At 38.8% G+C, this 15441-nt stretch overlaps 1 protein-coding gene and 1 pseudogene across 1 annotated transcript in view; one reads left to right on the top strand and one right to left on the bottom strand.

Annotated features, from left to right (window-relative positions):
* The window catches only part of LOC132127037 (C3a anaphylatoxin chemotactic receptor-like), a 123666-nt gene that overhangs the window by 76785 nt on the left and 31440 nt on the right, over positions 1–15441 (bottom strand). The window lies entirely within an intron of this gene.
* On the top strand, positions 1283–4374 carry LOC132127039 (C3a anaphylatoxin chemotactic receptor-like; annotated as a pseudogene).

The raw sequence follows: 15441 nt of genomic DNA on the forward strand, positions 1-15441 counted from the left end.
TAGATGCATTTAGATAGATTCCCTTCAAAAACAAAATCCTAATCCACTGCGTTTTCAGTGGCTCAGATTTCAGGAGTAAATGACGACTGCTATGTTCATTATTACGTCTATCAACAAAACACCTCAATCAATCATTTAGGAGAAATTCTTCCCTGCTCCAGCATAAAAAAAAAAAGGCGGACTGTGCACAGCTCTCTCAGGGCGGGTCTAAGGTAAAATGCTCGTGTCAATCAACAATCGTGGGAGGGGCCTGGGTCTGTGTGACATCACACAGCCAAGACAATGAGAAAGGTTTGAATAGAGACTGGGTTATTATTTATGAGGATAAAAAAAACGGTAGATTTTTATCATTATTTGGTGGCTGTGAACACACACTGCCAAGACACATTTCAGTTCAAACAACATGTAAAAGTGAATTTTGGATCTAATGACCCCTTTAATCCCTCACACAAGTGGCTTCTTTAATTTGTCTAATTTAATTTGCTGTGAATTTATATTATACATATACACAGATTTACCTGCTTACATGATCATTTAACCAATAAATATATACATTAGAAAATTTGGGCACACTTTATTTTAAGCTATTAACAAATGATTAACTATGACTTTTGCCTTAGTAAACTCCTAAATTGTTGTTTATTAATAGTTAGGAAAGTTATTAAGTTTAGTTATTGGGTAGGATTAGTGATGTAGAATATGGCCATGCAGAATATTTGCTTTATAAGTACTAAACAGCCTATATGCATGCTAATAAGCAACTAGTTGATAGTGAGAATTTGTCCCTATACTTAAGTATTACTGACTGAATGATCTTTTATATAATGTAAACTATCATTGTCCTGCTCTTTATACTATAAATTAGGGGTGTAACGGTACGTGTATTCGTACCGGACCGTTTTGGTACAGGGCTTTCGGTACGGTGCACGTGTGTACCGAATGACGGAATGCAATGTGCGCGGAACAGAAGTACATTTTCGTGTTTCCAAACGAACATATTAAGTGGCGGAAGTCTCCGCGTTCAGCGCAAATCTCGCCATGCAGCAGATTCTAAGGCCGGCGACACACTGGATGCGTGGCACAAGCGTCTCAGCTGTGTGGCGTGTCCGTTTTTAATTCGGCTCCCATGTTAACAGGTTAGAGTTTGCAGACTGCCTGCGTGAGACGCGCGTTAATTAATAATTATCGATTTTCAAATATTGCACCTGTCAAACATAGTCTATTTTGCCGTCAATACTGTTGACTATGTCCTTTATCAGTAGGCTTTATATTTATGCTCAACATGAAGTATAGATATTGTTGTCATGAGGACAAGAGCTTGGTCTGTCGGCGGTCTCCCTCTATGTCACCTACAGTAGCAGCAGCAGCGCCAGTGCCGTGTCAGAGCCGCATCAGGCACGGTTCTGGTGAAGCAGGCCTACAAGCTGGGATTGGTAGCCTAATGCTGCACTGTAATCATAGTTATTTATTTATATTATTTATATTTTTCATAATATTTTATTATATGATATTGGTTTGAGACTGAGAGTATTTTATTTAGTGGAGAACTTTGCAGCAGTATTTTATTTCTTATTCTTTTGTTTATTTATTTTTTTATGTATAGTAATAACCTGCAGTTTAATGTTTGCATTTCTTTCCCTTACTGTACCAAAAATGAACCGAACCGTGACTTTAAAACCGAGGTACGTAGCTACCGAACCGTGATTTCTGCGTACTGTTACACCCCTACTATAAATGCATATTATATACTATACTTACATACATTAGAGTATGCCATATTATATTATAAATTAACATTATGATTTTCTGTAAGGCAGATTTCAAACAAGTTGTTGATATCCACTGTTGTGTAATTACTGTGGTTTTCTTGTGACATTCTCTTCAAAAGAGGAAGGAGAATGCAATACTTATCATCAAAGGTTTCTCAAAAATCGTTTAGTAAATGTCCAAAAGGAAATAATTACTCATGCAATCACCCAGAGCCCTTTGTAGTCCTTTGATCCAATCAGTAGAACTTTCTTCCATTTCTTGTGATTATTCCTCAAAGTAGTAAGCACTTGCAAGTTATCACTAGTTAGTACAGAGCAGCTGGTGAGGTGAGTACAAGTTTGTAAGGCATAAATATTTGATCTGTAAAACTCAAGTGTGATTTAAAACATATGAACATATGATTATTGGCATACAAGTGACTGCATAGTTAATGATTTAAATCAAATGTTTTAAAAAAAAATATTTACAAATAACTTTCATTGTTTAATAATACTGAGTAATTGCCTGTTTGTCAAATTGCTTATTTTCCACACATGTAAGCAATGTTGCTTAAAAATTTTTTCCTGCTGAACAAGAGTTTTCTGTATTGGTCGGAAACTTCTGTAACCTGAGCAAAACATTCTTTATAACTTTATATCTGTACAGCATACACACAGATAAAGTGTGTAACTTCTAACTTTAACATGCTTTTTATATTGGATTTACTTTTTTAGGAATTCTCTCATTTTAGGTTACTTTAGAATTTTATTTTATTTTTTTACAGTGCTGTGTCACCAAGAAATTCTATTAAAATCATTTAAAAACCTCAAACAGAACAGTTAAATTCTTTATAATAATGTAATGTAATACAATATAATTTAAATAGCTAACATGAAAAAAAGAAGCAGAATTCTCTTAGTGTGATCGACTATTTATATTATACTTTTACAATTTATTAATATATATATATAGAGAGAGAGAGAGAGAGAGAGAGAGAGAGATTATAAATATTTAAAACAAAAGTATAGTAGAGTTGGCACACTGCTACACCTGTAAATGTCTAAGAGTTTTGTTAATGTTCTGTGCCCATAATCCACTATTTCCAGCACTTAATCAAGCCACTCTTCTTTAAAACATGATGACGTTGTATTTTAAGTCATATCTTTGTGTTGGCTTTTGTGTTGAGCTATTTCATCTGCAACCATCAATGAATTTGATTTCTACAATGACTTATTTGGCGCACATCTTGACTTTCCATGAAATCTGTAAACCACATTCATCAGTCCTTACTCTATAGCAACACCAATTCTATAGGGCTTTGCAATTATTTAGCATTTACTAGAATTCAGTCAAATGGTTTTCCCATTCTTTTTTGCGCCTGTCACATTATTTCTTCTGTCGTGACTGCACAGCTCATAGGGAACATTGTTTGTGAGTCACTTTGTATAAAATAATCTGCTAATTGAATGAATAACTGTTTGACACTGATAAAATATGTTATTTACAGGACAAGCAGAGCACTTTGGACAGCAGCAACTCAAGCAGAATAAACCAGACATATACTGATTATGACAATGTTTCTTATTATTTCAACAAAAATGTTTCTCAGGATAGTTTTAGTGAGCTGAGGAATTCTATGAGAGTGATTTCTCTGGTCTTCTTCTACCTGACCTTTATCCTCTGTGTTCCTGGAAATGCATTTGTCGTGTATGTTGCTGGACTGAAGATGAAGAGGACTGTTAAAACTGTAGGGTTTCTCAATCTAGCGATTGCTGACCTCTTGTGCTGCCTTTCCACTCTTTTCATCGTGACCAAGAGTACTATTGGCTACTGGCCGTACGGATCCGTAATGTGCAGGATTTTCCCCTTCATTATGCTCATCACCATGTTTGCCAGCGTTTTCACACTGAGCTTGATTAGTCTGGATCGGTTTACTCAGGTGATCATGCCGGTTTGGGCTCAGAATCATCGCAGCTTGTTCATCGCACGACTGTCCTGTGTATCGGTTTGGATTCTGGCTTCAGTTCTTAGTCTGCCATTTTGATATTAAGAAAGACTTACACAGAAAATAATAAAACAAGCTGCCAATTTAAAGCTGATAAAGACAATTATGAATTGTATGGAAGGTTGATCATCATCAGATTTGTGTTTGGCTTTTTGGTTCCTCTCATATGCATCAAAACATGTTACGGATTCATCGCACGCAAGTTAGGCAGGAGTCATTTTCACTCTGTACGAGCATTTCGCATCATGTTGGCTGTAATTGTGGCCTTTTTTCTGTGCTGGTTGCCATTTCACATAGTGGGTTTGATAAAAATATACGAAAAGAAATCCAGTACTTCGGTGACTTGGGCACTGGATCCGTTGGCCGTCTCTTTGGCGTATTTCAACAGCTGTCTGAATCCCATTCTGTATGTTTTCATGGGGCAGGATTTTAAGAGCAATGTTAAACTTTCTCTTAGACGTGTTTTTGAAAGAGTTTTCTCTGAGGAGGGAACACAAGCATCACAATCCACACAGTCACAACACACACACTCAGTGAGAGTTTTTTTCTCTCTCTCTGTATTGCTTATGTATTTTCATTGATTGGTGATTTGTGAACTATCGTCAAAGGTTTCTACATTGACTGATTTGGCGCACATCTTGCCTTTCCACGAAATCTGTAAACTGCATTCTTCAGTCTTAACTCTATAGCAACACCAACTCTATAGTGGTTTGCCGAAGCATTGCAATTATTCCACCCAAATGGCTTTTCTGATTCATTTTTGTGCCTGTCACATTATTTCTTCTGTCTCGACTGCGCAGCTTAGATGGAACATTGTTTGTAAGTCACTTTGTATAAAATAATCTGCTAATTGAATGAATAAATGTTTGACGCTGATAATGTACAATATTTAGAGGATAAGCAGAGCACTTTGGACAGCAGCAACTCAAGCAGTATGAGCCAGACATATACTGATAATGATAAGGTTTCTTTTTATTTCTACAAAGATGTTTGTCAGGATTGCTTTAATATAAAGCTGAGTAAATCTATGAGAGTGAGTTCTCTGGTCGTCTTCTACCTGACCTTTATGCTCTGTATTCCTGGAAATGCATTTGTTGTGTATGTTGCTGGATTAACATCACAGTGATGAAATACTGATGCTTGATTAACTTTTTTGTTTGCTATCAGCTTATAAATAGCTTATAATATTTAATTAATAATGGCATGTGGTTTCTATGCTGAATTCATGTAGAAAAATAAAAAATGTACATACATTAAAAGGACACACATATTTGGAGGCAATTACTAAGAAAACTGACCGCTGCAACAAAACAACTTCCTGCTTTTCATCATGACAGGAAAGTGAACAGGAGACACTTGTTAAATTAAATGACAGATAACATATTTAAGATTCCAAATACTTTGCTGTAAATGTATATTAACAATACATTAGTAGCGACACAAACATTTACCTGCATTTACTAAAACCAGCAACTGCTAAGAAACTGAAAAAAAAAGTTCCTCTTTTTCCTTTTTTATTCAGGAGAAACTGGTCAAATAAATGACATATGACAGACTGAAAGGTCTGCATGCCAAATGCATTATCATAAATGCAAATAAAAATAAAATGTATATGAAAATGTTCTCTTATACAACTTTCTGTAAAATGCTATAAAAGTGACCTGATTCTGGATCAGTGTAAGCAGTATTATTTCTGCACGTCTTTTGTAGTATAAATAGTGTGAGTAGTTTATTCATAATCTTATGACTGTGCTTGCTAAGGACAATATAAGTTTAAAATACTGAGAACCTACATGTGTTTGACCCATGTGGTGCAAAGGATTTATGACATCATGCCTCATATGATGGCAACAAGAGATAACTATTAGGCTATTCTTAAAGAGGGAAATGTTGTAAAACAGAGTTGAAAAGTGAAAGTGAAAGTGAGCAACCATGACAAATTATGAATAGTGTCTTTCTCAGAAAAAGCATAAAGCATTAAAATCCCACACAGTAAATATGTTATATTTAACTTTTATTAAAAACAAGACTCTATTCTATGTAACCCAATGAGTCTTATATGAAAGACAGATGCTTGAATGCAGGATCAGATTGAGTTTAATGTTGTATGTCTGCAACAGCGTCTTTCTTTCCCAAACGCTGTTTTTGGTTTAAAATCATTCAAGCGTCTAAACTCTCAAAATCTCTTGAACCCTCTGAGCTCTTCTTATTTGTTGCTCTCTCATGCTCTCGATCACGTGCTGGTTCCAAAACTGTTTTTTTTTTTTATCAATCTTTTATTTATTTGTTTACATACAACATCACAAAACACAAAAACAACAATAACAAACATAATTTATATATTTTGAATCTTTTTCAAGGAGTTATTATACTTGCTCTGTGAATAACTTTGAAATATATAAGATGAGCCAAGTTATTAGAGGTTAAACTGAGGTAAGACCACACTTTCTCCCATGTCAGACAATTCCCGATTCCAAACCGATATCACAGAGAAAGTCATTCTAATGAGATCAACAATTCCACCACATACCAAGGAAGCAGAGTGTTGACCAGAAGATGGCACAATCCACTCCAGCACAAAATGAGATCTCCTAAACAGGCTCGAGCGTCTGTTGTTTAAAATAAAAGTAGCACAGAAAAGTCACAGGAAAGACAAACAACTTTGAACAAGAGCCAAAAAATATCACACATTTCCGAGAATATAGGTCTGTAATATATATATATATATATATATATATATATATATATATATATATTTGTGTACCGGGTGGGCCGGCCCACATTGGCCAGCGTTCCACCGGGAAAAGTCCCGGTGCTTCAGATGGCCAGTCCGCCCCTGGTCGTATGTAACCTTAGAGATGGTCCCTAAACTTGCGCACATCGAGCGTCTAGCGCAAAACCAACTTTATGCCAGTGAATCGCGTTTCCAAAAAGCATTGTCAGCCTGAGTAGACTGGAGACGTTTAGTGCAACTGGTTTTATGATAACCTTATGCTCACTATGTTTTGGGGAGTTTTCTCTGTGATTACAAACTGAAAACAAGCCTTAGAAACCTCCACCAAGTGTCTAGAGGCATCATAAAAACTCATCGACGATGTTGTTGGTTCCGGGCTTAATGATATGTAACTATGAGAATAAGTAACTGATTTCAGTCGCTATAAAATAATTAGAAATAATAATGTGAATCTGTGAAAATATATTGGATCTCTCCAGTTGATCTGGAAATACAGTAGACTAAAACATGGCCACAAAACACTCGCAATTCTGATGCTTCTGCGTGAGCTCTCAACCAATGATTCACCAGCGATCCACAAGGATGCTATATGCATGCAAAATACTTTAATGTATGTACATTCAAAAATGTCAAAACGAATAAAATTATCTGGTCATACAGTGCTTTTCGCTGCTTAGAGACAATGGGCGCGTATTTGGATTTTTAGATGACATCCCATCTCTCAAAGAAAAGGAGAATAGAATAGCCTTCAGGATTGCTAGGACTGGAAAAGGCCCTGACTCATGGAGACTCGCGGGACGTTGTTGGGCATGAATTGTTTGAAGAGTTGACTGCTTTGGGCAGACGCCTGGTTGCTGGATCTAAACCACTGGATGCGCTTAAATTCATCTGTGAAAAAGGGATGGAATCAATTTTTCCAAATGTTTTTGTAGCATTGAGAGTGGTTCTCACTCTCCCCGTCATTGTGAGCTCTGGAGAACGCAGTTTCTCAAAGCTTAAACTGATTAAAAATGATCTCCGAAGTACAAGTTAAACTCGAGTACGCAATCAAAGCGTTTGCCGCTGTGAAAGCACGCGCACGCTTCTGAAATGTAGGTGTGTGAATGTGTGTATCAGTCAAGAAAAAATCAAAACCTCCAGTTTTGTGAGCTAAAAAGTTGTGTGCATATGTTTAGTTTTATTCTGTACACTATCTATTAGCCTATAAAACAGAAATTATATGAAGCTGTTGCATTGTGTACCTTTTTCACCTTTTTGCAGAATGAAAAACATGCTTGCCACTCTGAAAACATGCTTGCACGTTTTTATTTTTTGATTTAAAAAAAATTGTTTACATGCATCTTAAGGATCCCTAATTGTGAATGTGAGGTGGGGGCGGCACGATCGTGAATCATTTTAATAAGTTCGGGAGTTCTGAGCGGGTTTGCAAATCATTTGAGTCTGTTCGGGAGCTCGGAGCGGCTTCGCGGATCATTTGAATCAGTTCGGGAGTTCGTAGCGGGTTCGCGAATCATTTGAGTCAGTTCGGGAGTTCAAAGCGGGTTCGTGAATCATTCGAGTCAGTTCGGGAGTTCGTAGCGGGTTCGCGAATCATTTGAGTCAGTTCGGGAGTTCAAAGCGGGTTCGTGAATCATTCGAGTCAGTTCAGGAGTTCGGAGCGGGATCGCGAATCATTTGAATCAGTTCGGGAGTTTGTAGCGGGTTCGCGAATAATTGAGTCAGTTCGGGAGTTCAAAGCCGGTTCGCGAATCATTTGAGTCAGTTTGGGAGTTCGGAGCGGGAATCATTTGAGTAATTTCGGGAGCTCGGAGCTGGTTCGCGAATCATTTGAGTCAGTTTGTGGTTCGCAAATCATAGCTTTATATGGATAGGCATTTTTAACTAATTTAGTAGCTAGTTCTAATTACGTTTTCCACGTGTGTTTAGGTGTGATATGTGAACTCGTATTTTTTGTTTTAATGATGTGCCTTTTAACAGTATCAAGTATATTCAAAAACTAAACAAATCGTGACTAAAAAGTGCATACATCTAGGCTAATGTAAAGTTACATGATGATGTCATGCTAGTGCACGTGGCACGTGTGCATTTTGAGTGCGTTCTTTCACTGCATTATACGGTGTATTCAAATGCATTTATGAATGTGAATGATCACCAAATTCAAGATATGGGGGTTAGAAAATGTATATATTTATATCATTTTATGTAGTTAATCAATATCACACGAAGAGTGCCATTTCAGTTTTTCTCCAAAAATCAGCATGATTAAAATGTGATATTAAGTTACTACAAACAATTATTTAATTACAAATACAAAATGTTGCAGAATAATGTAATATATGAATGAATAATGGCCTAAAGAACCTTTGTGCCAAAAGGGTCCTTTCTTGTCATTATAGAACCTTTTTATTCTCATACAGGCGAAACATTGTTGAAAACATGCAGCCTCTACTGTGGAGTCGTCGGCTTTCAGTCAGCTCCTTAGCATGATAACATAGATTTAACATAGCATTCATATATATATATATATATATATATATATATATATACATATGCATATACAGTACATATGTATATGTATGTATTTTTCTTGAAATTGATTCTGAATAATTCAGATTGCATTCATTTATTTGTTTCAAAATGTTTTGTGTTATGTTGTCCATTGTTGATAGTTTTCATCCTTAAGCTGTGAAAGGAACATTTTTAAGAGCTCAACACAACAGCTTTTATGATGCAGAAGCCACTTTAGTTTTTGATTCTGAATATATTATTCAGGTGTTTTGTTATTTATTTCAGAAATCCTTGTGATATACAATATTCAGTTTGTGCTGGTCTGACTTAATCAAAATAGTGTTTAAAAATTACTTTCTGTTTTACTTTGTGTTTGTATAGACCATAATGCATAAAGGTGCATTAATGGGAACATTAAAGAAAGTTATTTAAAAAAGTAACTAAAAAGTTACATTAGTAATGCATTACTTTTTGGTGTAAGTAATCAACAAAGTAATTGAGTTACTTTTTGAATTAAGTAACAAGTAACTGTAACTAGTTACTATTTCTTAGTAACTAGCACAACACTGTTTGCATGTCGCGACTGAAAGGGTGTGGAAAATGCTAGGCGCACTGCTTTCTCCTTTTTCCAAAGCACTCTGTAGCCTGTGCTCTACGCTTGCCATATCCGTAGCCTAAGGTTTAAATCATTGCCTTTTAAATATATACAAATAATAGAACTTGTATGATGTATTATTATAGGTGATATTACTCTTGCCAAGCTCTGATTTATGATAATGTCTAAATTCTCTGATTTGAAAATCAGAGAATAAATTATTCTTCTTAAAGAAGAATTGAATCTGTTCACAAACCATCGTTTCAAATACTTTACTAAGAACTGGCAGTAAACTTATTGGTCGACTATTAGCACCACTAAACCTCAGTGCTGCAGTGCTGGACTCAAACCTCTTTGGATTTGACTTGGACTCGACAAAGCTGGACTTGACTACAGCTCTACACAAAACTCTGCATTTAAATACTCAATAGCAAATACTTAAACTAATAGCAAAACATATTTACAGTTGCTGATTCAGGAGCACCAGAGTGTCGTAGCAAAGTCAGAATTACCTCCTCTCCTAGGTTCATGATTTTGTTGTCCATAAAATGCGTTTGCTTCCTAAATGCATCTACTTTTCAGAAGGCCAAATAAAGTGCTTTTGCTTTCACCTAGTCAAGTCAAGTCACCTTTATTTATACAGCACTTTAAACAAAAAAGATTGTGTCAAAGCAACTGAACAACATTAATTAGGAAAACAGTGTGTCAATAATGCAAAATTACAGTTAAAGGCAGTTCATCATTGAATTCAGTGATGTCATCTCTGTTCAGTTTAAATACTATCTGTGCAATCATTTGCAATCAAGTCAATGATATCACTGTTAATGAAGTTTCCCCAACTAAGCAAGCCAGAGGCAACAGCGGCAAGGAACCAAAACTCCATCGGTGACAGACAACCACCAGGACAAGGTCTTTACATTATCTGTGGCTCCAGTTGTCCTGGTCTCCGTTGTCTTTCAGGGCTGTAGAGGTCAGTTCTAGGTGCTGATCCACCATCTGGTCTGGATACGTACTGGATCTGGGTGACTGCAGTGACCCTCTTATCTGGATACAGACTGGATCTGGTGGCTACAGTGACCTCGGAATAAGAGAGAAACAGACTAATAAAAGCATAGATGCCATTCTTCTAATAATATAGCAGGTACATCGGCTGTTATGGGAAGTGTTCCTGGTTCAGGTTTACCTAATTAATGCAGCCTAAAAATCCTTCAACGGATTTGGATATTAGTAACGTATTAGTGTGTTATGTGTAAGCCAGGTTAAAGAGATGGGTCTTTAATCTAGATTTAAACTGCAAGATTGTGTCTGGCTCCCGAACAATGTTAGGTAGGCTATTCTAGAGTTTAGGCGCTAAATAGGAAAAGGATCTGCTGATATTCTAGGTATTATCATATTGCCTGAGTTTTGAGAACGCAGTGGACATGGAGGTGTGACGAGTGGGGCGGGGCCGAGGGACATGGGAGCGAGGCCGGGGGAGTGATTGGAGATGAACTACACCTGTTCGTCCCACCGGTCTCGAGGCCCATGGAGGAGATGGAAGGATATAAAACTGGAGCGACGACAGTGAAGGACGAGAGAGGACCAGGCCTGGGCTTTTAGTTGTGTTTTGGTTTTTATTTTATGCGCACCAGTCGTCCGTGAGGGGCTGGTGCGCTGTTTTGTGTTTATTTTGTTATTAAAATGTTTTTGATTGTCCGCCGGTTCCCGCCTCCTTCTTCCGGATGAATATGAAGGTTGATATCATTACAGTGGTGCCGAAGCCCGGGAGAAGGAGGGACGCGCTGCTGAAGATCCCTCGCCGCTGTGGTGAATCCGCGGTGCCATCGAGCTGGCGAGGAGTGTGCCGCCATGGACGCTCGAGGCGGTGGACTGGAGCGAGTTGCCGGGGACGGGCGAGCTCGCTACCGGCCGCCCACGATGTGGAGAGACGGCTGCCGTCCGTGAGGGAGCGGAGGAGTCGGCGCCGTTCGCCAGGTGGCCGGAGCCTGCTGCCTCCGCCGGAACGGGGAGGAGCAGGGAACGGGGGACTCCTGCCGGCTGCCCAAAACCGGAGGAGCCGTCGCCGTCCACCGGGCGGCGGAGGAGTGTCGTGCCGTCCGCCGAGGGCCGTCCAGTGCCACCGCCAGGCACCGCGGAGGAGATCACCCAGCTGGTGGAGGGCCGAGCAGCGGTGCGTCTGGGAACCGGAATTTTTTTTTTTTTTTTTTTTCCTCTCTCCCCTCTCTCGTCTCTGTCGCTCCTCCTTCCATCTCCTTTTCTCTCGCCTCGCCTGTCCTACCCCCAGGTTCCCGCAGGTCCCCGGGAGCGGCCCCCCCGGAGGGAGGGGGGGGGGGGAGTAGAGCGCAGTCTCGGGAGTACCCCCCGGCCTGCGAGGGGCGATGGGGGTATGTGACGAGTGGGGCGGGGCCGAGGGACATGGGAGCGAGGCCGGGGGAGTGATTGGAGATGAACTACACCTGTTCGTCCCACCGGTCTCGAGGCCCATGGAGGAGATGGAAGGATATAAAACTGGAGCGACGACAGTGAAGGACGAGAGAGGACCAGGCCTGGGCTTTTAGTTGTGTTTTGGTTTTTATTTTATGCGCACCAGTCGTCCGTGAGGGGCTGGTGCGCTGTTTTGTGTTTATTTTGTTATTAAAATGTTTTTGATTGTCCGCCGGTTCCCGCCTCCTTCTTCCGGATGAATATGAAGGTTGATTCATTACAGGAGGATTATAATGTAACAAGAGCTCGTTACACACAGCTAGATAGACACAGCATCTCCCTGACATGGCTGCTTCAACACTAACTGTGTTACTGAAACCACCCCTTCTTTCTTTGCATGGGGGTGTGTGAATGAATATCTGTCACGCTGTCTAGTCTCTGTTTCCCTGGGTGTCCACTAGTGGGCTCACTTCCCCTTAGGCACTTCACCGTAGGCACTAGAATTCCACTAGTCTTGTCCTTTCATCACAGTAATTGCACTCCTGCTAATTGCACCAGGTGCCTTCACTTAATTGTCATTAGCCTCCCTATATTTACCAGTCTTTTCATGTTGTCTGTATGGAATCCTTTCCTTTCGTATTCCAGTCTTCTCGTCCTCTGAGATTCTTCGTTAGTCTTCTCGTCCTCTTAGTCCCCTCGTTTTCCGAGTTCCCGTTCCATTTCCTTTTCTGTTCCTTCCTTTGTTTGTTTGTTTTTGGACTGCTTTTTGGTTTTGACCCTGGCTTGTTTTCATTACGTTTTGGATTACCCCAATAATAAATCATACCTGCAATTGGATCTATCTCTCTCTCTGTGTCTTATTGGAACGCGATTGTCACAATATCTCTTTGGATTCGAGACTTTAGTCTTTGCAACTTTACAGATCTTCTTCATGCTCCAAGAGCTTGTAACTGTCATAATATGATAAAATATTTGATCATTTTCAATCTAAAAAAAAGAAGGTACATAAGGTAAAAAGAGGTACATGTTGGCACAAAGTTTCTTAGTAACTGCCTTTAAATGTGTGCGTCTAAAGATAAGACTGATGTAGCTGAAGCAATTAGTCAGCAGAGAAGGCAGTAGTGAATAAGTGTTTGCTTTATACTTTTTTCCTTTTGTTTATTGTTGCAACATAAGCTAACTGGAAATGTTAGAAACTTCAAACATCAAATTCAGAAACTTTAAAAGCAAAAGCAAAAAAGAATCAGTTACATCTTTAGACACACGCACAATTGCTGACAAAACTGTCGGCTCTAATTTTCTACCAAAACAACTTCCTCTTTTTCCTCACAACATACTGTACACTCTTAAAATAAAGTTGTTTATTGGCATCAATGGTTCTATGAAGAACCTTAAAAATCCATGGAACCTTTCAAATGAAGAAAAGCTTCTTTATAGTCAAAAAATAATTTTCTGAGATTTTAAAAATTGTATTCAAAATGGTTCTTTAAGGAACTGTTCACTGAAAGTTTCTTTTGGGAACCAAAATGATTCTTCTATGGCCTCACTGCACCCTTTTGGAACCTTTATTTTTAAGGGAGTACTCAACACAAAAGTGAAAAATTATAAAAAATTATAAAATGACCAAAGCACTGGAATAGGCAAAAATTTAATATGTTTTAGGCTGATGATACATGGGGCAACTTTTTGAGCAATTTTGACGGGCAACTTTTATAAGCAATGTTCCTTGGGCACTATTCCATTTCTATCTAAATATTTTAGATCAGTTGCGAGCCCTGTGTCTCACCTGGTTGCCTCTTGATGGCAACATTGCCCAAAGTTGTATCATCAAACTTGGTTTAATTCACAAAATGCAAGCTTTAAATTATTGTTAGATTTTGTTCATGTCTTCATCCTCAGGTGGCAAGCTAGAGCCTAAAAACCCTAGTCCCGCCATATCTGGACTCTGAAAAACACTGCTGCTATCTATCCCTCACCTCTAGGCAAATTCACATCTATCCACTAATTGTTTTCCTGTGCCTTAACTGCTGCTTCATTTACTAAAGATCCTCAATTGGTCTTTCCCACTTGTATTCTTGTTGTGACACATCAGTTTTTTGAATCTTTACCCATTTGTTGGGCACTATACCATGGCCCAACCTTTGGAGGTGCCAAAACTTGATTCTTGGCATTGTGCACTGACAGACTGAGTCCTTCATCAATTTGGACAGGGCTGTCAGATGTTAGATTTTCATTGGACATGGGCCGGCCTGTGACATGTTCAAAAAGGCATAGTCTATTTTCCTTGTGGTTTTCCTTAATGCCTTGGTTGACATCTTGGAGTTTTTTTCCCATCTTCCATTAACAATGATGATTGTTTCCTGGACAATTAAATTTGAATCTGTTTGCTATGTAGAACTGTTTGTGAGTCTTAATTTGTCTTAATGCCGCTGCATGTTCACCTCTCTCCTTTACGGTTTGTTTAGCAGCACCGCCTACTACGACATAATCTTTGGCTTCAGTGGTTGAGGTTTCTCTGTATGCTTTTCCCTTCTTGTTTGCATACACATTACATTAATAGATATACATTAAGATAATAAATGATATTCCCTTAAATTCTGACTCTGGCAAAATATCAGTGCTGGTATTGCTAGATCTCAGTGCTGCGTTTGACACTGTCGATCATAACATACTACTAGAGAGACTGGAAAACTGGATCAGGCTTTCTGGGATGGTACTCAAATGGTTCAGGTCACACTTAGAAGGGAAAGGCTATTATGTGAGTCTAGGAGAGGATAAGTCTAATTAGACGTCCATGACATGCGGAGTCCCACTAGGGTCAATTCTTGCACTGCTTTTGTTTAGCCTGTATATGCTTCCACTAAGTCAAATAGTCATCTGTGTGTTTCCACCGCAGGAACCAGGAACCAAATAAAGTTAAAAAAAAAAATGCCCTTCAGAAAGTCCCTGCTGGCGAGGTAGTACTTTTTCAAAGTTCCGGAACTTTCGGGGGCGGGGCATGGGCGCTCAACATGGTTGAGTTCACTCAGCATTGGTTGAGTTCAACCACCATTTATTCCGGTCATTTTCAAAATATTATTGTTATTGTGTCATGAAATCTAATTGTAAAAGTATTTCAGGCAAGAATGTAGTTGTTTAAAACTCAAATCTGTGGTTTATTTATAAAGCCAGCGCCTATTTTAAAAATATGTTTTGCCAATTTCGGAGATGTGAGCTCTACGCGATCAGCGGGAGCTCAGTGATCATGTATCCGCCAAGAGCAGCCTCTACTCGGCTAGACCTTCTGATATGTGCCACTGGCTCTGAAGTCTCTTTAGAGGTTAAACATAAAATATAATTAGTTTTGGGTAAATTTAGCAGGTTATCTTTGGTCTGTATTCAATTTATCTATATGTTAAAATGAGATTCACCAATCCTTCTTTCAAC

The sequence above is a fragment of the Carassius carassius genome, chromosome 45 (genome assembly GCF_963082965.1).
Source record: "Carassius carassius chromosome 45, fCarCar2.1, whole genome shotgun sequence".
NCBI classification, from domain to species: domain Eukaryota; kingdom Metazoa; phylum Chordata; class Actinopteri; order Cypriniformes; family Cyprinidae; genus Carassius; species Carassius carassius.